Raw genomic sequence first — 26,210 nt, forward strand, 5'->3', positions numbered from 1 at the left:
GTGTGTGCAGGAGGACCTGGGTAGATCAGTAAGAGAGAGAAAGGGACAGGGGAGCAGGTTACCTGAAATTGGAGAATTCAATCTTCATGCCATGGGGTTGTCGACTACCCAGGTAGAATATGAGGTACTGTTTCTCAAGTTGTGTTTGGCCTCACAGTGTAAGAGGTTGAGGGTAGACAGATCGGTGTGGGAATGGGGAGGAGAATAAAAATAGCTTGCAACCAGGAGCCTCAGATGGCCATGGCAGACCGAGTGCAGGTACTCGGCAAAGTGGTCACCTCGTCTGCGTTTGGTCTCACTGACGTAGAGGAGGCCAGATCAAAAGCATTGAATGCAATAGATGTGGTTGGAGGAGGTGCATTTGCTCCAGATTCCAGTGTCTGTAGTCTTTTGTCTGAATGCCGTACTGGGTCATTTCAGATTTGATCATGTTTATGGGTCTGGGGTGATGTGTAAGCCAGACCAGACCAGACCAGATAATACTGGCAAACTTACTTGAAGGATATTAGTGAAAAGGTGATTTAAATAAAAATCGAATAGTTCTATGGTTACCATTGTCAGGATAAACTTGAAAAAAATAATTGTAGAGTTTTTTTTTTAACTATGGTGCGATTGGAATGTGTTTCTCATAGCCTAACAAAAATTAGGAGAAATCTAGCTGTCTGCAGTGGTCTAGAGTTAGGGTTACTGACATTGCTGCACGCATGTTAAATTAAAAAAATTGAATTTTCCTGTTTATAAGCTGTATAAATGATGATCTCTCAATACTATTGTGAAAGGTATGGTTTTCATCCATTTTATAATAGCGAGGTTTAACTTCAACAAAAATAGGAAAAGCACATAAAAGGATCGGAAATGTATAGCAACGGCAAGCTGCTTGCAGCTGCTTCACTAGCTGATCTAAAGCACACCCAGTTATGTAAACCTTCCATTGCACCTGTGGTAAATGGTAGAGACCACCAGTCTCTTCTAGCTTCCTGTTTCAATTAAATGAATCAATTAATAACTGCAGTATTTTTGAAGTGAAAAAAGCTTTGTTTATTTTTAAGTTTTGAGATATTTAGTAATGTAACGTGATAGAGCTGCTTATTTTGTTCCTCAGTAAAAATGTTGAAGTTTCATTTCACGAACTATGCATTGACTTGTTTGGCAGTGTTGAGTCATATAACATGAATGGGTGGAACATTCAGTGACAGAAGAAGCCTTTAGGTTACAACTCCAGTGAACCATGCAAAATCAACAACAGTATTCCCCCAAGCCCAACTGTTAAACATTACAGAGAGTTCAAGATTACTTTTGTTTGTCTATATCCAATAAAAAAAGTAATAGTGTGGAACTTTGCACAGGTCAAAGGTTTTAAACCACACAAGTACACAGCCTGACCACAGACTGAGCACCTGACTAGTTTTATTTTGCAAGTAATCGGAGTAAGTAGAGCAAAGAACAAAACAAAGTGGGGGAAAAGGTAAGAAATCTCTAACAAGTAATTACTATTTATTCACTAACTTGTTCTTAATAGCTTCAGTATTTAAATGGGTTGTAACGTTGAATGGACTTTCTGCTTTGTTTCTGTTACTGTTGACAGTTCCCTGTTAAATAACTTCTTTGTAGTGATGTAAATACATTTCATGAGAAGTTGTGCAAAATTAATAACATGCATGTGAAGATAAAAAAAAGTGAAATAAGCAATAAACATTGCTCAGATTTTTAAATATTAAGACATAAGGAAACTTTTCAAAACTTTCGGAAATTTTGATTCAATACTTTTCTATAAGCCAATGATGTAAAATAGTCAGGAATGAATATAAACAAGGTACATGTGGAGAAATGGAAACATTTGATATTTCCTTTCCAATTCGCTTTCCTTGCTTTGAAAGCTGCAGCTAAAATATTGTTCTATTTTTAAATAAATCCAGTAATGAAGTCCATGATACGTACTTGAAAACGCAGGCTGCTCTAAATGGGAAAGTACTTGTATTGAAAATACAGTTTTAAACATCGCTTAAATCCAAGTTAAATTTTGATTTTTATTTTAATCTGGCTGCATTTTGGAATGGATCTACTTGGATTAAAAAGTTTATTAATTTGTTAAAGGGTGGTCAGGCCTTCTAACTCTTGTAGTTCAGTTTTATGTGAATAAATTTAAAGCTGGAGTCTGCATTTATTAAACAAGAGATTAGGAACTTTAGGAAGAATAGGACAATCAGCTACTCAATCCTGTTCCATTATTCATTAAGATCATAACTGACTTGCAGCTCAACTCTATTTAACAACCTTTGTTATATATCTCTTGGAGTTGGAGAGGACAAGAAGAATGATTTTACTTCAGCAGGTTGACTTTTGCTTAGACTTCCCTGCATTTTTTCTGCAGGAAATGCCAGTACTAATGTAAGTAGGATCTGTGATCTGAGAGTCACTGTCATATCTTCATATTCATATTCATGACCTGAATCTGATTTTAAAACACGCAGCGCAAGTGGTAATCTATCATTATTTCAGCAGTTTTGTGTGGCAAAGTGGATTGGTATTAGCTATTGATATCTGAAATGTTGACGGTCTGAAGACTGGAGGGACTTGGCAAACAAAAAGCATTCAAAAGGGGCGCAATGCATGTCTGCTAAAACCAAACTTTATTCTTTATTTGAAGTGCTTTTGTTTTTACTTCCTGCTCCTCTTTTTCTGAAGGGATTGTTTTTTGAATAGAATATAAATCTCCAGGTGCCAGTCATCATCCTTTGCCACATGGGAGTTGCGTGGTTTCATTTTGTACTCTGATATTTTTTCTAGATTATTGATAGTTAAAATTTCCCTGCTGAAGTGATGTTTGACAGTGAATGTTTCACAGGTGGATATCAGTGCTTTTGCATAAGATCTTTACTGATATACAGCCAATCAATGTCAATTTGAAAAGCTTTTTAATTGCTATAATATACTTTGATTTCTAGCACCATCTTAGTTTCATGAACATGGCAATGACACCCATTGAAAGATTATTTTTAGTGTTCAATTATGTGTCAAATATATAATCTTATACCAATGACTTTACCAAATTTGAAGCAGTTAGAAAAATAGCAAACAAATTAACCTGAAATTTGTTAGTATTAAAATACTGAAAATACAAGAATTATCATGTTTCCAACAATTATACAAAAATAGGTTAAACTATTTTTATATTATATAACTTCTATATTATTATATTTTGTGATATAAAATTCAGAATAGTTAGCAAATTCATAATGTTGTACAGTACAGTAAGTGTTTAATCAGCAAACAGAGCACTTCAAAAGATTTAATTGTGAAAGATCTTTTTTGGACACTTTGTGCCCACAATGCTAGAAAATGGATTCTGAGATGTGCTTTCACATTACTAGTGGGAAGTGCACTATCTTGATTAAAGGGTTTGTACATACGCACCTAACTGTTGCAGCAGCCAGGCAGTGCAGGTGGGTTAAAACATCAGTCATGGAGATGAGCTAATTTGATACCAATGCTGACGTTTTTGAACTGTAAACAGTAATAAGTGTCCTTTATTAACCTCACACAGCTGAACAGAATGTTAAATAGAGTTAAACTAGAACAATTTAAGGGAATTATGAACTTCTAGCAGGTTAGTTGGTTATTTCTTCTGGCTGCTCTTTGCAGCCTTTTCATTTTTATAACTCAAGTTTTAATAGTTTACAGACAGTGGTTTGCTTGGAACTGAAGTAGTATTCTGTTATTTAGAAATTTATGCTGAAATAAAGTTCAGCTTTTTTTTTCCTGTGTCTAGCCCTTTTCAAGTTACTGCTGGAGATGTAGGTAACATCTTGAAGTTCATGTGTGACTATTGCGTGACAATGAGGTTCACTATACAAAGGAAGATAATCTTATTCTTCCTAGCCAGATACAAGGAGACACACAGGTTTTGAGGATTGCAGGCTTTCCATTAATGCAGGAAGCAATTGATTCCACCTGCATGTCTCATGAATTGTCCACTTATGTAACTCAAACTGGATTTAACTCTAATGGATAGCTATTCTGTGACCAGGAACAACACCCATGATGTTGATACAGGTTGTCTTCCAATGCTGTAGCTTGTAACTCCAAATGAGGAAGAAGACTAAGTGCCATAGGATATGTAAGAACAGAAAGGAAGAGAAACTACAATGTAGACAGCTTGCTTCTGCCTGGGCTACAGGCGATCAAAATATTCATGAGCTTCTACCAATTTCCCTTTCACCAGTAGTTCCACACCCGTACCCTTCCATCAGTTATTATCACACTGCCATTCCACAGCACAAAATAATAAAAAATTCAGAGAATGGCCATTCTACTTCAATGTTATAACTTGAATCACCCTGCTTAAAAACATATATATTTAATCAGCTGTTTGCAGTTCAATAGATCCTATCATTTGCGTGTCTTCACCTCTTCTAGTGTCCATAAATTATTTGGCTTGTGGGCAGAATGTGTGGTGGAAGGCTTCTGGTCTTCAACATGGTGACTCTGGAGATGGACACAGACACTATAGAACTGAAGCAAAAGAGTAGTGAGGTCATGGACTGTATCCGGATTACAGAAGAGGAGGTGCTGGCTATCTTGAAGCAAAGAAGGTGGATAAGTCTCCAGGGCCTGACAAGGTGACCCCTCAGTACTTGTGAGAGGTTAGTGCAGAAATTGCAGGGCCCTGGCAGAGATATTTAAAATGTCCTTGGCCACAGGTGAGGTGCTGGGGGACTGGAGGATAGCTAATGTTGTTCCATTGTTCAAGAAAAGCTCTAAGAATAAGCCGAGAAATTATAGGCCGGTGAGCCTGACGTCAGTTGTGGGTAAATTTTTGGAAGATATTCTAAGGGACAGGATACATAAGTATTTGGATAGACAGGGCCTGTTTAGGGATAGTCAGCATGGCTTTGTGCATGGTAGGTCATGTCTAACCAATCTTGTAGAGTTTTTCAAGGAGGTTAACAAGAAGGTCGATGAGGGAAAGGCGGTGGACATTGTGTACATGGACTTTAGTAAAGCCTTTGATAAAGTCCCGCATGGGATGCTGGTCCAGAAGGTTAAGGTGCTTGGCATTCAGGATGAAGTAGTCAACTGGATTCAACATTGGCTTAGCAGGAAAAGCCAGGGAGTGGTAGTAGATGGTTGTCTCTCTGACTGGAGGCCTGTGTCTAGTGGTGTGCCATAGGGTTTGGTGCTGGTTCTGTTGTTTTCAATATTAATGATTTAGATGATAATGTGGTAAACTGGATCAGCAAATTTGTGGATGACGCCAAAATTGGCGGCGTAGTGGACAGCAAGGAAGGCTGTCAAAGCTTGCAGCGTGATCATGACCAGCTAGGTAAACGGGCTGAAAAATGACAGATGGAATTTAATGCAGACGAGTGTGAGGTGTTGCACTTTGGCAGGACAAACCAGGGTAAGACTTGCACAGTGAATGGTTGGGCTTTGAGGTGTGCGGTAGAACAAAGGGACCTGGGAATACAGACCTATAGTTCCTTGAAAGTAGCGTCACAGGTAGACAGGGTCGTAAAGAGAGCTTTTGGCACTTTGGTCTTCATAAATCGGGGCATTGAGTACAGGAATTGGGATGTTATGTTGAAATTGTACAAGACGTTGGTGAGGGGAATTTAGAATATTGTGTGCAGTTCTGGTCACCTATCTGCAGGAAAGATATCAATACTCTTGAAAGAGTGTAGAGAAAATTTACAAGGATGTTGCTGAGAATTGAGGACCTGAGTTATAGGGAAAGGTTGATTATTTTAGGACTTTATTCCCTGGAGTGCAGGAGAATGAGGGGAGATCTTATAGAGGTATACAAAATTATGAGGGTTATAGATAGGGTGAATGCATGTAGGCTTTTTCCCCTTAAGGTTGGGTGAGACTAGAACTAGAGGACATGGGTTTAGGGTGAAAGATGAAATATTTAAGGGGTATCTGAGGGGAAACTTCTTCACTCGGGGTGGTGTGAGTGTGGAATGAGCTGTCAATGGAGGTGGTAGATGTGGGTTCAATTGTAACATTTAAGAGAAGTTTGGATAGGTACATGGATGGTAAGAGTTTGGAGGGATATGGTCTGGGTGCAGCTAAATGGAACTAGGCAGAAGATCGGGTGACATGGACTAGATGGGCTGAAGGGTCTGTTTCTGTGCTGTCGTACTCTGACTCTATGATTATGTGGAGGGTGAGGATGCCAATTGAGCATTATCCTAAACAGCTGTGAGCACAGCATCTTTGGCTTCATATTGCTCTATCTCAGCCAAGGCAGCAATGATTTCCTGGCTGGCTGACAGCAACAGCAAGATAGCTAGCAGTTATAGGACCCACTATCATCCCAAGAGGGGTTCATGCTCCACAGAAGCTGTTCTCCCAGGATGGTCCTCCTTCAATCCTGGCTGAGAACAGAATAATGGACTATTGTGATGCCCTGGAAACCTTCATGAATAGTGATATCCAGGGACACAATGGCAGCAGTTTGACCTTGCAGAGTTTTAGGGTAAGCATCCATTGCAGCACTCAGACCTTTGCCAGATGCTTGTTCTCAAAGATAGCTAGATTTGAGCATTGTATTGCATTCCACACATATGCTGATTGAAGTGAGCTCTGAGTTTTAGAGTTGAGTACTGATTAATAGTAATTATTTCTAATTTAAAAATGTGCCATTTGAAGGTGAGTTCACACATCAGGTTAAACTTTCAAAGTCTCCAAGTTTCTGGAGCACCTGTGAAAGTGCGGTTAATTAATTTGGCAAAACCCATCATGATGGTACCCATGACTAACTGACTCTTAATAGAGCAGTGTCCGTTGCCCATATCTCAAGATTTATATGTTGAATTGGCAGGAGCAAAAGTCTTCACTGAATTGAATCTGTCCCATTGCTTACACTCATAAGTGACAACAAAGGGAGTCAATGCTACTTGAGAATTGACATTCACAAGGTTATATTTGTATACTAAGTTACAGTATGGGGTAAAATGTTTCAAACAACAGTGGATCATGTGCCTCAGGGGATCAGCATTGTTCGTGCAGTCGAAATGACATTCTAATTGCAACAACAACAGAGGAGGAAAGCCTTAAGGTAACTGAGGAATTCTTTAAATGACTGTCAATATAATGCGGAATTTATCAAAAGGAAATTTGCTTTCATGTACAAGGAAGTAGATGATGTAGTTTGAGAAAAGATAGAAATGAACTGCAATCAGTTAAAGAGAAAGTTCAGACCATCATCGTCATAAAAGCACATTGTTACTGAGCTTTGTCTTTCTCGGTATGACCTACTACCAATTTCCCCTTCTAGGTATGATCCAATCCTATAGAGTTCTCCTGAATCTCGACACTAATTCACTAACTACTAAAGAAAGATGAGCCATGGTGGTTGGGTGGAGGCCTGCAAAGAATGTGTGATCCGTACAAGCCTCAGCACAAAGTCAATTTTGATGCATTACAACATCAATTAAGTGCTAAGACCTTCATACAAGGATTCTAACGATAGAGTTGGAGCAGTGATTAGCCATGTCATGGAGAATATCTGAAAAGTCTCTCGCTTGCATGTTATGCACACCAACCAAAAGTTTAAAGAAACTTCTCTAAGTAAACAGGGTGTTGCTGATATTATTTGGAATTAACTTTTGCCTATTTTTATCGGGAAGACCACAATAATATTGACTGCTGTTGACCATGTCAGACCGAGATCTGCTTTTCCCATGACAGCAATGGCATGGGTGGTGGTGGGGGAGGGGAAAAACCTTGTCTCAATATGATAAAGGACAGAGCATCCCAGCAAAGTGCTGCAGCAGAAGCCTTGTTGAGGTTATCCTGTGATGTCACAACAAATACAGAAATAAAAAAAATTATAATCTACAGGGATAAAAAGATGATTGTCCCCTCATAGCGGTAGAAATAGCTAGAACTGGACAGGAAAAACCCTGTTTTGAAGCATGTGTGTGAATACACATTAAGTGGATGGATGCGCTCAATTACAGCCTGAATGAACCCATGAAACACTTTTGTTGCTGGTGCGACAAACTGTCCTCCAACCAGAGTCATGTATAGTGGGGACACTGTAGTGCCATCAAAGGAATTGAAAGGGAAGATTATGGAAGAACTCCCAAGCAGAACATTTGAATATAGTAACTGTAAATGCAGTAGCTAGAGAATTTGTCGATTGCCTGAGCATAAACAAAGATGTAGAAGACTTAGTAGATGAACAGTGTGTCAGGATTGCTGAACACAACCTCCAAAGGCAAGGCTTCAGTTGTGGAAATGGCCTACAAGACTATTCTATCAGGTCTATATTGATTATGGTGCAAAAGAAGTGGAGAACTTCTTTCTATTAATTTATAACCATTCAAAGTGGCTAGGAGACATAGAATGCGTGGTAGAAGATCTATCTTTGCCCAATGTGAACTACTTTAAGAAAAATCAGAAAACGGTTCATGGTTAGGTTGTTTCAGTTTGAACAGTTGATGAAGAGCAATGGAATGAAATAGTGCTTTAATTCTCTTCCATCCATATTGTGTTAGTGGAAAGATTAGTTTGCGTAGTTAAGGAAGTCGCGAAGAAATGGTTTACGGAAGGTCGACTGAACATCACCATGAAACCTTGCAGTATTTCACCTAGGCTACTAGGACAATGACACATCACAACATACTTGCACCTGCAGAAATGTGAATGAATAGAAGACCTGGAACACAATTGAGTCCCAGCCTACTCAATTTGGATGGTTAAGTGAAGAAGAGACAATTAAAACAGGACCACACAAAATGCAAGGAGAGGAGGTTCAGCCTGTATAATAGAATTTATGTGCTGAATTCCATTTGGCAGGTTGGTGATGGGTGGATAAAATTGGGTAATGCTGGAATTACCCTTTGAAAATTAGAGAGGAAGGCTAGAAAGTCAACCGCACAAGGGGTCTTCATAGAGTTGTACAGCATGGAAACAGGCCCTTCAGCCCAACTGGTCCATGCTGACCAAAATTTCCATCCAAGCTAGTCCCATTTGCCTGCATTTGGCCCATATCCCTCTAAACCTTTCCTATCCATTTACCTGTCCAATGTCCTTCTAAATGTTGTTAATATACCTGTCTCAATCACTTCCTCTGGCAGCTCATTCCATAAACTAACCACCCTCTGGATTCCCCAACCCTGAGAAAAAGACTGTGTGCATTCACGCTATCTATGCCCCTCCTGATTTTACACGTCTCTATAAGATCATCCCTCATTCTCCTACGCTTCACTGAATAAAGTCCCAACCTGCTCAATCTCTCTCCACAACTCAGTCCTTCGAGTCCTGGCATCATCCTCGTAGATCTCCTCTACAGCCTTTCCAGCTTAATGGCATCTTTTATAGTACGGGGACCAAAACTGAACACAATATTCCAAATGCGGCCTCACCAACTCCTTGCGCAACTGCAACATGACATCCCAACTTTTTATACTCAGTGCCCTAGATCCCATGGGATTTAACTTTCCATAGCAGCCTACCATGCAGAACCTTATTGAAGGCCTTGCTGAAGCCCATATAGACTACCTCTACTACCCTGCCCTCATTGACCTTCTTAGTTACTTCTTCAAAAAACTCAATCAAATTTGTGAGACATGATCTCCCATGCACAAAGCCATGCTGACTATACTTAATCCCTGTCTTTCCAAATGCATGTATATTTTATCCTTCAGTATCCCCTCTAGTAAATTGCCTACCACAGATGTGAGGCTTACTGGTCAATAGTTTACAGGCTTTTCTTTGCAGCCCTTCTTAAATAAAGGCACAATATTAACCACTCTTCAGTCTTCCAGCACTTCACACGTTACTAACAATGATGCATGTACCTCAGCTAGGGCACCCTCTATTTCTTCCCTAGGTTCCCGCAGTGTTCTTGGATATACCTGATCAGGCCCTGGAGATTTATCTACTTTCATAGGTTTTCAGACATCCAGCACCACCTCTACTGTAATGCATACCACCTTCAAGACATCTCCATTAACTATCTCAAGTTCTGAAGTCTTCAAGTCTTTCTCCACAGTAAACACAGGAGAAATGTTCACTGAGGACCTCGCCCATCTCCTGCAGAGTCACACAAAGATGTCCAGTTTGGTCTCTGTAGGGCCCTATTCTCTCTCTAGTTACTCTTTTCCCCTTGGTATTCATATAACATCTCTTTGGATTCTTAATCTTCTCTGCCAAAGCTATCTCATGCCCCCTTCTGATTTCCTCAAGTGCACTCCTGCATCCCCTATACTCCAGGGATTCACTTGATCCAAGCTGCCTGTACCTGATCCATGCCTCCTTTTTCCTGACCAGAGCCTCAATATTCCTTGTCATCCAGGGTTCCCTATTCTTGCCAGCCTTTTCCTTCATAGGAACATGCAGACCTTGAACTCATTACCTCACTTTTTAAAAGCCCCCTACTTGCTAGACGTATGCCAATCAACTTTTGCAAGTTTCTGTTTAATACTGTCAAAATTTGCCTTGCCTCAATTTAAAACTTTAACTTGTGGACCAGATCTGATCCTTTCCATAACTAATTTAAAACTAATAGCGCTATGGTCACTGGTCTCAAAGTGCTTCCCCACTGACACCTCAGTCACTTGTCCTGCCCCATTTTCCAAGTAAAGGTCAAGTTTTGCCCTCTCCCGAATAGGGCTTTCTATATATTACGTGAGGAAACTTTCCTGAACACACTTAACAAATTCCACCCTATCTAAGCCCCTAGCACTACGGCAGTCCCAGTCTTCATTAGAGAAGTTGAAAATCCCCTATTATTTCTAATAACTTTCAGCAATCTCCCTGCATATTTGTTCTCTTAATTCCTGTTGACCATTAGGGGGCCTATACTATAATCCCAGCAAGGTTATTACCCCCTTCTTACTTCTCAGCTCCACCCATAAAGCTTCACTAGACAATCTCTCAGTAATTTCATCTCTGACTAGTGCTGTTACCTACTGAATCAGAAATGCAGCTCCCCCTCCTCTCTCTCCTCCACTTCTACCCGCTTATAGCACCTGCATCCAGGAACATTCAGCTGCCAGTCCTGTCCCTCCCTCCACCATGTTTCTGTAATGGCTATAATATCCCAGTCCAATGTAGCTATCCATGCCCTAGGCACAGACAGACTTTGAAACCTTCTACTTAACATGCCAGCAATCCAGAGAACAGTAGAAAAGAAAACTGAGATCAAATATGCTTCTGAATTAAGTCCAACTGTTACTCAAAAGATGCCAGTGTATGTTATATCTAACGTGAGTCAAGGTGAAATATTAAGATTAGAGATGGATATTCCAACACTACTTGGTGAATGTTTCACTTGAATGGAAGTAATACTGGTACCAGTGTAAAGATCAGAGTGCAGAAACTGGTGATGACTAAATTTATAATTTTTTTTCAATTAAAAAGGGAAAGCAGGGATGAATGTGTAATCAATATATAGTGTTAATTTTGAACAATGATTATTATTTCAAGGCTGCCGTCCCTTTATGGATTGTGTTATGTGGCCATTCTCTTGGTTGCAACAATGTTTTGTGGAAGGTTGCAGAGATGGTCTGTGAAGAGCCCTTGAATAAGCTACACACACTTTCTCTTGCATGTATCAAAGTGTGCACTCCAGAATGGGCTTCAATAGGGATTAAGAACCTCCGAAGCGCATATCCTTTACCATACATTACTCGGAGTATAACCAAAACTTGGTTTTCTGAATGGGTGTCTAAAATGAAGAAATAATCAGTTTGACAAAGTACAAATGGAGTATCAGGTATATTCCTTCCCCAAAGCCTCAATCCCAAACTCTACTTCTGTAAAATTCTGTCTTCATTGTCTACCTTCTTTAAAACTATCTTATCCTGAACACAGCAGTAACTATGCAACTGTAAAATGTGGCAGCAAGTCAATCATAATACTTGTTTATATTCCATTTGTATTGAATCGAAGCATCACATGATATTTTTGCAGAATGACCCCACGATGGTGCTGATAAACGGAAATGAAATTTAACACTTATGATGTATACTAATGCACACTTGTGACAGTAAAATGATGCATCAGAAAATAATGACTAGCATAATGCAGTTAAAGTTTGGATCCACAGTTTATAAAATGGTGTTTAATTTCAAGAACCATTCCTGCAAAAATTAGGTCAGAAAATGTAATAGGCAACGTGTTTACTACAGATGGAATCGAATGAACGGTCCTCAACAGAATGCAAATCCAACCTTTTGTTAATCTATATAGTATAAACTCAAATTTCTACTAGATTGAGTATCTGAGCATATAAATTGCACAGGAAGCATGTCTGAACACAGAGATAAATTATACAACAGAGGTACAGAAACACAATTGAGATGCTATTAGAAAGGTATCTCAATATTTAGTAAATTGTACGAGGGAGGTATTCGAGTACTGGGAAATTATCTGAACAAAGAAACAATAATTGTGTATTTAGCCCTTTGAACCTGTCCTGCTAATAAGATCATGGCTGATCTGACCTCTGCCTACAATTTTCCTATTTTTCTTAAAAGCCTGCTTATGAACTCCTCTACATCGGAGAGACCGGACACAGTCTGGGTGACCGCTTCACCAAGCACCTTCGCTCTGTCTGCCGTGCCAGCCGAGATCTCCCGGTGGCCAGCCATTTTAATTCCATGTCTCATTCCCACACAGACATGTCTGTCCTCTGCCTCCTCCATTGTCAAGTCAAGGCTAAATGCAAATTAGAGGAGCAGCACCTCTTATTTCCACCTGGGCAGTCTCCAACCTGGCAACTTGAATATCAAATTCTCAAACTTCTGATAATTGCTCCCCCCTGTCCCTTTACTCTTTTCTCTCTCCTGATCCCCCTGGCCCCCATCATCCTTTCTCTTTCCCTTCCCCCCACCCACTCCATCTGCCCATCACCCACACACACCTCCCACTGGTTCCCCTCCCCACCTCGCTCCCTTTATTCCATGCTCCACCTTCCTCTCCTATCGGATCCCATCATCTTCAGCCCTTTGTCACTTATACATATTACCTCCCAGCTTCTGACATCATTCCCAATCTCTTCCCCTTCCCTCATCTGCCTATCACCTCCCTCACCTGGATCCATCTATCACCTGCCAGCTTTTGCCCTTTCCTCCACCTTTTTATACTGGCTATCTTCCCTCTTCCTTTCAGTCCAGAAACATTGACTGTCCATTTCCTTCCATAGATGCTGCCTGACCCGCTGAGTTCCCCCAGTGCTCTGTGTGTTGCTTATGAACCATAGTTTTTGCCTATCCTACTTATTACATAACTATTAGATGGATGTTCATGCACTTTAGTGTTGCTAAATAAAACTAACACATTATTTGTGACTAAATCTCATGAGGCCTGTCACTGAGATTTTTAAAATTCATTTTTAAGATCTGAATGTTCCTGCTCATCCCTAATTGCCTTTGAGAAGATGGTGTCAAGCCATGGTTTGAACTGTTGCAGTCCTTCAGTTGGGTGTGGAGTTCTTGGATTAAGGACCAGCAATATATTTCCCGATCTTGGTGTTTCCATGCAGCTACTCTCCTTGGTAGTAGAGATCATAGGTTTTGGAGGTGCTGTTTGAGTTACTGGGCAAGTAATAGCAGTGACTTTTGTAGATGGTATATACTGCAACCAATGTACACTGGAGGTGGAGGGAATGAATGTTTATGTTGGTTGGTAGAGTGCCATTCATGCAGGCTGCAATGACCTAGATGGTGCCAGACTTGAGAATTGTTGGTGCTACACCCACACAGGCAAGTGGAGAGTATTCTATCACAATCCTGTGCCTTGTAGAAAGTGAGGTGTTAGGGAGTGAGTCATTCGGCACAGTATACCCAGTCTCTGTCCTGCTCTTGTATTCATGCTGCCTATGTGATTGGTCTAGTTGAGCTTCAGATCAGTGAGCAACCACCATCCCCCCCCCCCCCCCCCCCCACACCCGATGGTCATTAAAGATGTTCATTACCAAGCACTTTTGTGGTTTTAAATAACTTGCCAAATATCATCCTACGTTTAAATGTTGTCTAGGTCTTGCTACCTGCAGGCATGGGCTGGTTAATTTCCTGACAACTTCTGAATAGAATCAAACAGTGCACTGCCATCAGCAAATATCCTCTTCGATGAAGCAGCTGAAGGTGGTTAGGCCTAGAACATGATTATGAGGATCTCATATAGTGATGCCAAATGATTGACCACTGACAATCACAACCATCTCCCTTTGTGGGAGGTGTGACTCCAGTTACTAGAGAGTTTTCCCTTTGATACCCCTTGACTTCTGTTTCACCAGGGCACTTTGATAAAACATGCAATCAAGTGCTGCTTTGATGTCACTGGCACCTCACCTTTGGAATTCTTTGGTCTGTGTTTGGATCAAGGCTGTGATGAGGTCTGAAACTGAGTTCCTAGAAAAACTCAAACTGGGTAGTAATTAGCCAAATTGAATTTGACTTGCTTCTTGTGAACTGGCTGCACCTGTCCAATTTTCTATATGGTCAAGTAGATGCCAGTGTTGTAACTGTACTGGAACAGCTTGGCTAGAAAGCAGCTAATTCTGAACACAGATCTTCATTATTATAGCTGGGAGGTTGTCCAGTCTCATGCGCTTTACTTTATCCAGTGTTCTCAGCCATTTCATGATATCATTAGGAGTGAATTGAATTGGCTGGTGATTGGCATCTGTGATGATGATGGTTTATGGAGGAAGCCGAGTGAATCTGTTCAGTGCTTGTTAATGAACATAATTGCAGACATTTCAGTATTTTCTTTAGCACTTGCAATGTTGGGTTCTGACATCATTGAGAATGGACTTGGAGTCTCCTCTCCTTGGGTGCTTTATTTTCCATTAAGATTCATGACGAGATGTAGTAGGACTGCTGAGCTTCCATCTGATCTGTTGTTTGTGAGGTTACTTATATCTGTGTGTTGCACGCTGTTTTTGCTGTTTGGCACACATGTAATCCTGTACTGAAGGCTGGCACCTTGTCACTTTTAGGTATGCCTGTTGATGCTTCTGCTCTTCTGCACTCATTGAAACAGGTTTGATCCTAGGCTTGATAGTAAGAGTTGATTATGCGAACCCATTAGGTTACAGATTGTGACAGTGTTCATTTCTGCTAACATTGATGGTCCTGAGTGCTTCATGGATGCCCAGGTCTGAGCTGTCAGATCTGTTCTGAGTCTATGAAAAGCCAAAAAAGACAGATGCTGGAAATTTTGGAAAAAAAAGCAAGAGCTGGAAACACTCAGCAAGTCAGGCAACATTTGTATAAAGAGAAACAAAATTTACATTTTAGGTCAACTTGGCCTAGGAGCAATGTTCTTTAGAACTCTGACAAAGGATCTTTGACTTGAAACGTGAGCTCTTTCTCTTTGCACATGTGCTACCTGACCTGCCAAATGTTTCCTGCGTTTTCTGTTCTGAGTCCATCCCATTTAGCACATCATGACACCATGGAGGGCATCTTTGGCTCGAGATGGGATTTTGCCTCCACAAGGGTTTCATGATTGTCACTTTTACCAATGCTATCTTGGACACCTGCATCTGCCACAGGTAGAGATATAGTCCAGACTGTTTATCGCTAATTGGTTCCATTACTCCTTGCTCCAGTCCGAAAGCCTTATCCATCAAGACACAGCCAGTTTATTCTGTGGTGGTGCTACCAAGCCACTCTTGATGTTGTATTTCGAATTCTCCATACAGAGTACATTTTGTATCCTTGTTACTTCCAGTGCTTCTTTCAAGTGGTGTCCAACGTGGAGGAGCAGTGATTCGTCAGCTCTGAGGACAGTAGATGGTAATCAAGAGAAGATTTCCTTGCCAGTGCTTGAGGTGATGCCATAAGATGACGGAATTTGGAGTTGATGTTGAGGACTTCAAGTGATACTCCCTCCCACTTGTACACCATTATGCCACCACCTCTGATGGATCATAAAGTCATAGAGTAATACAGCATGGAAGCAGACCCGTCATCTCAACTCGGGTCGACTAAGTTAGGAACAACTTTACAATATCAAAATTCAGTGTCCACATCAGTGCCAGGTGGTCCAGATAGGTAGGTAACATTCCATGAATGTACTCACACATTGTGGAATCTCTAGACTTCAACATTCAAGCTTCGACAAGTCCTCTTTCCCGCTGAACGGGTTCCTACTCGATGATGCATGACAGCTGTTCTTCTGTCAATCTTTGTCTTCCTCCTTTGCATGGTGATTAGATCAGCAATGTTTAAGTTCAGATTTTGAAGCCAGGTTATGGTTTAACTGTTGCTTGTTAAATATTGCCTGTAGGAAACTATCAGCAAACGTGTATCTTGACCACTGTCTAGTTTTCATGTCTGCACTTACATATGGAGATGGTTTTGATTTTTCTGAGTGGAGTAATAGGCTGTCTCTCCCATGGATTTGTTAGCATCAGTTGATTGGTGCCCATATTCCGTACAGGCAGGTCTGAGTCTGGCAATATTTAATAAATGAGCTGCATGTTGTTTCTGATCCAGTCCTCCTTTCATTCAGTTTTGCTGTTAAATATTGGTGAGTTGACGGTTTTGATTGTACGGGTTTTCCCTTGATTTAATTTGAGGATGTAATTGGTTGATGAAGAATTGGCGAATTTGCAGGTCAGGGTTCACAGTGTGTTACATTGTTCAAACACTTAACCTGTCCCTGACTCGGCATGAAAGTTAGGTCAGTGATCAAATAAGTGGCCAGGAATAGAGTTAGTGATCAAGACCACTTCAGCAGTCTTCAGAAATCATTTATTTTGGGAGTCTGAATGTGGATCAAGTGTAGGATCAAGGGTTAGGACCTAGACGGGGTGGTTGGGTGAAAAGATTGGTTGGAGAGAATCAGTGTTGGAGTAATGAGTAGGTTGGTGGCGGTCAGGAAGGGTGGTTGCTTGGGAAGGGTGGGGTTTGAGAATAAAAGCTAGGAATGTTTACCCAAGTCTGGTTGACCTTGAAGTGCTTGACAATGGTGGGTCCCAGGACAACATGATGTTAGTTCCCCAGCAGATGTGCTGCATAAGCATTGACATAATTTGTTGCAAGTCAGATGCGCAAGTGTGAAATGCATGCCAAATTTTGAAAGCTGATGTAAAACGACCTACAAAATTCATCATGTATTTCACTCCACTGCAAGTATATTTTCAATCATGTAGTTGTGAAATAAATAGTAACTTGCAGCAAGCATTGAACACAGGATTTTTTTTAAAACTTGCTTCCTCAAACTTGTACAACCACTTAGTATTGGAGGTAGGTGGCAGCACTTCATTTCCTTCTCTGCACCATGTTGCCCTCTGACCAAATTCTCAAATTATAATCTGTTTAAGAAGTAGTTCCCTATTTTACCCACTGTGAGAAATTATGCCAAAGGGGCAACAAGAACGCACCAAGGAAGTGTATTAGAAGGTTTCTGAACTTATCTAGAAATTTTATTAGGGAGGTATCAGTCATTCAATCAATGCTCACATCTAAATCTCCTAGACAGCAACCAGCCACAGGTCACCTTTTTAAAGTAGTAACGTGTGCCAAGGTACTTCACAAAGGTGTAAAGGAGCAACATGTCAATAATGAGGTATTGCCAATGAAATACCTTTTTGGAAGAGTGGTCAAATCTTGGTCATAGGCATGGATTGTTTTTGTTGTTTTTCTAGAGCACAATGAGAGGCAGTGGGGCCCAGAAAAAGAATTTAAGATCATAGATCTGAGATAGTGAAGTTCAGTAGCAGTGTTAATGGCCCATGTGTTGTATTCTTTAATGACTAAATTATCAACTGAGAAAGGAGGAAAAGAAGCTTTACTGGATACTTGGCTATATTCATTGATGGAGTATGGCTGATTCATTACTGAAGATGGTTTAATTGTAACTGAGTCATTCTGATGCGAGACTTGTGTGCTTGTGAACTGGGTGAACGTCACTTGCAAGGGTGCATAGTATCAGTTGGAATTGGTAAACTAGTTGATTCCCAAGGGTTAAACCTGCATATTTCTGGTTTATATTTTGGATGCAAAGCTAGTCTTGACTGGGAAATTAGGAGATCTGTTGATTCTGATATCGAACAAGTTTTGCAGCCATTTAAAACAGTGCAGTGATGAAACTGTTTTGGTACTGGATCAGAAATGCACATACTCTGAAATAAGATTTCACTTTTGCAAGTTAAATTCAATGAATCTGCTAATTTGTGTTTGAAACCAGAAAAAAATTATCAGAAATTTAACAGGGAATACTCTTTGAGGAACGTTATTTAAGTGACTCCAGCTAACTATTAATCCCTGTTGGATACTAGCAATGTTCCAAGAACTCCTTTTGTTCCACAGTGCTCAAACATTAACGAATGTTTCTTGGCAAGTCAGAGAGCAATTGACGGTGTGGGAAGACTCAAAGGTTGGGATGTTTAATTTCCAAGCTCCTTCATTATGGTCCATGTCTCATCCCCATTGACAGTACAGATGCTGATTATTTGCATTCCTGTGGCGAATCATAACTTTTATTTCTCTCGGTTGGCTGGTATAAAAAGAAATGCACTAAACTGGAAATGGGACCAAAATTGCTTTTGGCAGCAATGTGTGCTGCTGATGCCAACTTCTGTTGGTGTTTCATTGCTTCTGTTGCCTTTGGCAATTAGGTGGTGGGACAGATCCTAAGCTTAAATGTAAGATAAATATTACATGACTGTAACTTGGTACTGTAATTCTAGTTGAACATTTGACATTTATATTGATGAAAAAAGAAGCAAAAGCATTTCCTTGTGATTTCATTAACTTCAAACATCTGCCTTCTCCTTTGCTACCCAAAAAATATAAAATGCCAGCAGCTATTGGAGAGGAACATAAGCAATGTGGAATAGCAATAAGGTCACAGTGGCAGAATGCTCCATTTTCTTTGAGGTGAAACATCATTAGTTAAATACTGGCTTCAATATCCATTCGCAGAAGTAGTTATGCTAATAGCAAGGGCGATGCAAAATGAATTCTTTCATCAAGGTGCTGCTAAATACATGAACTCATTTTTATTTAAATAGCAACATTTGTCAGGTTCTATTAAAATGAAGGAAAACAAGTCGAGCAATCTCTCTAATAAAATGGGACAGTTTTAAGAAATACCCATGCAGAAAAAAACGGATCAGAGTCAGTGTTTCCATATGTCTCTGCTTCCTGCATGTTTAATATAATTTCTAATTATCAATAAGAAACACATGTATACTATCCACCCTAACAGGCAACTTTCAGGTAGCCTTGTCTACTTCTTTCCAGTATACACAGGCTATATTACTGCCTTTGCTGCCAAAATGAATTCTCATGAATAGAACTTCCCATCATCAGCAGAGAGGTGGCAATCTGTAGCAGTAGTTAGACCAATTGAGGAGAAAATTGGGTTGTGGATGAGAAAAAGAGAGTAAAACGATTGATGGTGGGGGGAAGAAATACTAAAGGGGCAAATGAAGATACTGAAGTGAAAAAAAAGGCAGAAATTGATATCAATGGCAAGAAGAACCTTGAGCATGCTCCAGTCATTTCTTTGATAGAAAGTAACACTGCTCTGAGGGAGCTGGCAATGGGACAAGACTTGAGAAAACAAGTGTGGGAATGAAATATGATATCAGAATAGAATGAAACCAATATAATTATGAATGTATCTTGTTTCATTCCAAACAGCATAACATTTTTCTATGCTCGAGGGGTGGCAGGGTTCCTACATTGTAGTAGTGAAATGTTTATTATTAGCTCACAAAAGATTCAGGCAAATTTTACTTGCTTTTTTCTCTGCCTACAATTAACAGCGCTTCTTTATAGATCCAAGCACCCAGGTTTGATCCAGAACTTTAGTCCTGTCTGTGTGGAGTTTATACATTCTCCCTGCGACCATGTGTCTCCCTCCAGTAGCTTGCCACAGCCAAAAGATGTGGTGGCAGGTTTATTGGCTACTGTAAAATTACCAGTTAGTCTAGGTAAGTGGCAATAGAATTGAGGGTGAGTTGACCAGCTTGTGAGAAGGAATAAGTTGCAAGCAAAAAAGAAGGGTAAGTGGAGGTATTGCTCTCCATGGAGCCAGCATGGAGTTTGTTGGCCAAAGGAACTCTTGTGTCACAGTAAGGAAGTAAATATCACAAAAATGTGGCTTCAAAACAGAGGCCGTAACACAACCCATCTTCCATTATTTCAAAAAACTAGCATTGTTCTGAAATAAAAAAATTACTCATGAAGACCTTTTTAACACTAAGTGTATTAATTGTGGAATATCAAAGAACTGTAGTATATCAATTAAACATTATGCTCCAAAGGAGTGTGCCTCTGGACCTGCCTTGAAATGTGTTACTAAGGCCCTATCTAGGTTGTGAGATGAAATTCAAAATGAAATGCAGTTGAGTGTGGGCAAGAATGACAAATTTGTGCAAAATATTGACTCTTTATTAGCAGCGATAAATTACAAAATTCAATAATGATATTCAAACATTTTTAATATTTTATTTAAAAACACAAGGCAACCAGATACAGAGAACGAGCAGTTCTTTTCCTTGACCATTAGCCATCATTCTTGGGATTGGGATTGAGCAGGGAGGTACTTAGCACTGATATCTCAGAGAGTGATGCTGCTTTGTTGCCTCTCATAACTGGGGGAGGCAGTGCCTCAACACTAAGCCGAATCGAGTTCTGAGACCAGGACTTAATAACCTACTTACTGTCCCTCATTGGCATGGCAGGCTAATTCCTCAAAACTTTGCAAGAAATCCTCCACATCTGCCATTTTTCTTGCTCTCTGTTGACCACTGATCTGTGACATAGGCCTGTCTGCATCCAATCTTCTGCGAGCTTCCCCTTGCACCACCTCTGCTGTCTCCCTTGCACTCTCTCTAAACAGGACACACAGAACAGAGACGGAGAGTCACTGTGTGGGCAGGTGAGTGAGCATTGATGGCCAAGGGGAAAATATTGCAGTAGAGGCCTAATGTTATAGAATCTACAATTTCTGCAAAATCATGATGTACGTAGGGCCTTGTGCCTTTCCAATTTTATACATTTAATATTTAGATTTCTCTTTCAAGCTATTGTGCTTTCATTTCTACAAATAAAATTGCATTTTATACTGCCTATTTCATGTATAAATCCTATGCAGCCACATGCTTTACAATATTGGTGCCTTGCTTGAGGAGTTAGCTTCACAGGGACTCTTTGACAACTTTTGCTGGTATTGTATGATAACTTCTAGTCAGCTTTGTTGAAAGAATCAAGATTATCTGGACCTATATTGTTGTTGTACACTAAATATAGCTTTGGTTCAAAATAGTTTTGACTTTGATTCAGCAATAAAGTTGTGGAGTGTAAATCAGATAGGCAGGCCTAAAATAATGCTTAAAGTGAGGCAACATGCCATTGAATTGGTCCTGAATCCAAATTTAGATTGAATTTATGCTCCCACCATGCTTTGCATTGTATAGACATAGGGAGGATGTTTCCCAGGCAAAGGAGTCTAGGACAGAATAGGCCATTTAGGACTGAATGGAGGGGAAATTTCTTCATTAAAGCTGGTGTGTCTTTGAAACTCTCTATCCCATACATCTGTGGAGATTCAGTTAATTATTGCACTTAAAGAGATGGATAGATTTTTGTATATTGAAGTAATTGAGAGAAGTGGGGTAGAGCTGGAAAACATGAGAAGATCAGTCATGATCTTATTAAATGATTGAGAAGGCTCAAGAAGCCAAAGTTCTCTTGCTGCTTATGTTCAGAAGGCTGAGTTTAGGTCCCACTCTGGAGAACTGAGCATAAAATATCTTGGCTGATGTTGAGGGAGACCTGATATGTTGGAGATCCTGTCTTTCAGATGAGGTGGATTTAGATGACCCCATGACACTACTTCAAAAAAAGAGAGTTATCCCTGTATTCTAGGCAATATTTGTCTGTTAATTAACATAACAAACAATATCATCATTTTCAATTGCTATTTGTTGTTGAAAATTTGCTGCTGCATTTGATAATTTTCACAAGAACTTTGTTAGAAGGAGATACCTAGTGGAGTACTGCAGGAATCAGTTCTTGGTCTGCAATTGTTCACATTTACATTAATGAGCTGGAGGAAGGAACAGTATGTAAGGTTTCCAAATTTGCCAATGATACAAAAATAGGTGGAAGGGCGTGTTTAGAAGGATACTGTGATTCTGCAATGGGATATAGATAGATTGAGTGAGTAGGCAAAAGACTAGCAAATGGAGCTTAATGTGTGAGGTTGTGCACTTCATTAAGAGAAATCAGTAGGCAGATTGTTCTCTAAATGGAGAGAAATGAGTGAAGTACTGAGCGATCTCGGTGTTCTTGTGCATGGATTATAAGAAGCGAGCAGACAGGTCCAGCAAGTAGTTAAGAAGGCAAATGACATTTTGGCCTTCATTGCAAAGGGGTTGGAGTTTAAAAAAAGGATGTTTTGTTGCAATTGTACAGAGTGTTGGTGAGGCCTCACCTGGAATACTCCATACAGTTTTGGTCCCCTTGCCTAAAAAGAGAGATAGTACAAAGGAGATTCATCAGATTAATTCCTGGGATGAGAGGATTGTCCTACCAAGAGAGACTAAATAGCTTGGGCCTGTTGTCCCTGGAGTTTAGAAGAATGAGGGGCAAGCTTGACAGGGTAGATGTTGGAATGTTTTCACTAGTGGGAGAGTCTCGAACAAGGGGATGTAACTACAAGATAAGGGGATAGTCATTTAAAATGTAGAAATTTCTTCTCACAGAGAGTGGTAAACCTCTGGAATTCTCTGTTCCCGTAGATGGTGGAAGCTGAGTCATTAGAAATAATTAAGTAGAGGTGGATAAATATTTGATAGATTGAGGAGTATGGAGAAATAGCACAGAAGAGGAATTGAAGTCAGAATAGATCAGTCATGATTATATTAAATGGCAGGGCAGGCTTGAAGGTCCTCATGTCTTACTCCTGCTATTTTCTTTTGTTCTTCTGTTCATTGGTTGCAAACAATTTAGAAGACCTTGAGCAAAGAAAGGAGCTGTATAAAAACAACTCTTTTTCTTCCCCTTGTTCCTGCTCCTGTAATCATAGAATTTTCTAGCTGGTCAAGTTACATTCTCTGGTTAATCAGGAAACTGCCTGTGATATTTGATGGTTTTGTTGCTGAATGTCGAAGAGGTGATTACAATCTCTCTTGTTGGAAATTTTCATTACCTGGTATTTTGTGGCATGACCGTGACTTGTTGCTTATTGGTTCAAGCTGAGTGTTATCCAAGTTCCACTGCAGAAGTAAAGGAATTGTCCAAATATCAGTAAACAGTGGCTTGTGATGTACGATTCCTAATCAATTTTTTAAAAATTTCTGACCTTATGATGGAGGAATGCCACTGAAGGTGGTTTCATCTGTCACTACGCCAGGAACTATTGCAGCAATATCCTTTGGCTGAGGTAATTGCCACTGACAACCACAACCCTTTACTTTTGTGTGTGAGGTATGATTCTAGCAGTGGAGGTACTCCCCCTTGATTCCCATGAGCTTAAATTTTTATTGGAGCTGCTTTCTGCTCCACACAGTGAAATATTGACTTTGATGTCAAGGGCAGGAACTTTGGAACCTTGCCACTGGAATTTGGCTCTTTTATCCACATTTTCTGAGGCTGAGAGGAAGTCTGGAACTGGATAGTATTGGCAAAAAAAAATCAAGCACAGATGAACTGATGTACATACTGAAAAAGGTAAAAGCGCTCAACAGATCAGACAGTATCAGTGGAAAGGGAAACAGTTGACACTTCAGGCTGCAATATGAGTACAATATTGAAAATTCAAATTCTGTCATTCAGAAGAGTTATTAAGGGTCAGGGTCGTCAGCCCAAGAGATTAATTCTATTTCTCTTCTTGACCTGATGAGTGTTTTTAGCATTTCCTGTTTTATTTCAGTTTTTCAACATCTGCAGTTTGTTAATTCCCATAGATAAACTGGTTGGTGGCGTTGTTACTAACCAGAAACTTAACTTGACCAACTACATTATAACACGGGTATAAGTGCAGGGCAGAGTGGGGGAAAAAAAACTTGATTTTATACAGCCCCTTTCTTGGCTAAATAGCGAAGCGGTAAAATCAAATATTTCATCCAAGCTTTTTTGCACCATTTCCAATTATAATTTTTCTGACTAAATTTAATTAACAAGAGAAAACTTACAACACAGGAGACCATTTGGCCAATCATTTATATGCTAGTCAAAAGAATTATCCATCCTAATCGTGCCTTCCAGCACGAGTTCTGTAGCCCTTCAGGTCACAGCTCTTCTAGTATACTTTTGAAATGTGGTTCAATGCTGTGAGTTCCAGACACCTATCACTTTTTTTTAACCTTGCCTTCCGTCTAGTCCTCCTAGCAGATAGTTTGAATCTATGCGGCCTTGCTAAAGGAAATGGGTCTTTTCTATTTACTCAAACTTTTATACACCTCAATTAAGTCTCCCATCTACTTCCGCTGTTCTAAAGTAAACAAGTCTTGCATTTCTAATCTTTTCTCACAGCTACAATTTTTCAGTTCTGTTAAAAAATCATTGCAAATCTCCTCCTCTGCATCCTCTCCAGTGCAAACACATCTTTCCCATGATGTGGTGGGCAGACTGCATTGTACTCCATTTGTTGCCTAATTAGTATTGCATACAGTTCAAGCAGTCTCCCTTCTCTTATAGTCGTTCCCTCAATTGAGGGAGAGCATCGCATGCACATCTTTAACCACTTTTTAAGCCTTGTGTTATCCAGGCATACACTCAGAGGTCCCGTTGTTCCATCACGCCACTCAAAAGCATTAATTCATAGTTTCTGCGTTTAAATTATTTCTGCCATTTTTTCTGCCCAATTGACCAGACCATTTATATCTCTGTAGTCTACAGCTGTCCTCCTCAAAATTGTCAACCACACAACTTTATCATGTTCCTTTTGCTGAAGGCTAAATCCCTAAACATAATTACAATAAAGGAAGGGGCAGGGTACAGAGCCCTGTGGAAATGTTACAGGCTCTGCTACCTTAGATTTTTAGAAGTGATTATGTTTAATGGCTGACCTGCTGAGTTCCTCTAGTGCCTTTTGTTTTGCTGTGTATGTTTAATGGCTCCTGGGTAGCTTTCCAGGGCTTTGGATAAGACCATGAAGGTAAATGTCTGCATTTTCCCCCTTGTAAAACGACACCCTGTGTTCCTGCCCCATGAAACCCAGAATAAGATACGAATATTGATACTGGATGAAGATCAATGATTGCTTATGATATCCTCCATGATCAAATAATATTCCCATATTCACCTGCTAGCATGTGATCCACTCACCCACAGCTCTTCACTGCACCCATGGCCTACAATCTCTCCCAAACCTGTAATCTCACTGAGCATCAAAATTTCAGACTCAAGATTTCTACTTCCCCTCAATGCTAGACCACTACTGACACAGTTCTAAACACACTATTTCTCCTGATGTGTGATCTTTAGGACTCTGGGCTGTGATTTTCCAAAACCCAGAGGCTAGCAGACACTTGATAAACTGCAATCTCTCCCAACCTGTGATCTCTAGTGATTACATTTGTTTTTATTAGACTTTCAATGAAGTATATTCATAGTTACATTTTAGTCAGTCCTTTATAAATTTAGGTGCATGTTCATGTGCATTTATCATAAATCCTTCTTAATGAAGCCATTGTATTCTGATTGTATGGTTTTTAGAGTACATGGAATGCATCATCAATCCCAGCTAAGTTTTTGGCATCATTATACTGATATTGTAGGTGTTGCTGATCAAGGATTTGAGACACCTTATTTGACAGGAGACTTAATAAGGCCTTGATGAAAAGTAAAGAACTAGTGAAAACTAGTGGCCATGCTGGTTTTGGTCATTGTTGAATGCAAACATATGGCCCCCTCCGTTCCCCACAAAACATCAGAAAACCTCCACAGATGTTGCCTGAGTTCCTCCAGCATCTTGTTTGTTGCTACAGATTTGAGTACCTGCAGTCTCTTGCATCTCCTGGCCTTTTTGACCCTAGGTTCCAATCAGATTTCTGAGCACCTGAACAACTACTTCAACCACCATAATCCTGAATGACTGGAGATACTAGACTTCTGTGTTTGCAAACTTTTTTTTGTTAATTATCTTGACTCTCTTATACTGAAAAATCTGCCTTGACGAATGAAGTTAGAAAGTTCCAGAAATCTCGGTCCTCTCAAAGTACAATCTGAAGCTCCATTCCTATCAATAAATGTGAGTGTGGTTTTTCTGATAACTTGAGGCTG

The 26,210-nt window shown here is 40.0% G+C and overlaps 1 protein-coding gene across 1 annotated transcript in view; it reads left to right on the forward strand.

Annotated features, from left to right (window-relative positions):
- The first annotated feature begins 1,417 nt into the window (after positions 1 to 1,417).
- LOC127575681 (RAS guanyl-releasing protein 1-like) overlaps positions 1,418 to 26,210 on the forward strand; it is a 122,764-nt gene continuing 97,971 nt past the window's right edge. Inside the window, exon 1 of the mRNA XM_052025622.1 lies at positions 1,418 to 1,465. The gene's annotated coding sequence lies outside the window, so the exon portion shown is untranslated. The remainder of the gene's footprint in view (positions 1,466 to 26,210) is intronic.

This window comes from Pristis pectinata, chromosome 1 (assembly GCF_009764475.1).
Source record: "Pristis pectinata isolate sPriPec2 chromosome 1, sPriPec2.1.pri, whole genome shotgun sequence".
Classification (NCBI taxonomy): domain Eukaryota; kingdom Metazoa; phylum Chordata; class Chondrichthyes; order Rhinopristiformes; family Pristidae; genus Pristis; species Pristis pectinata.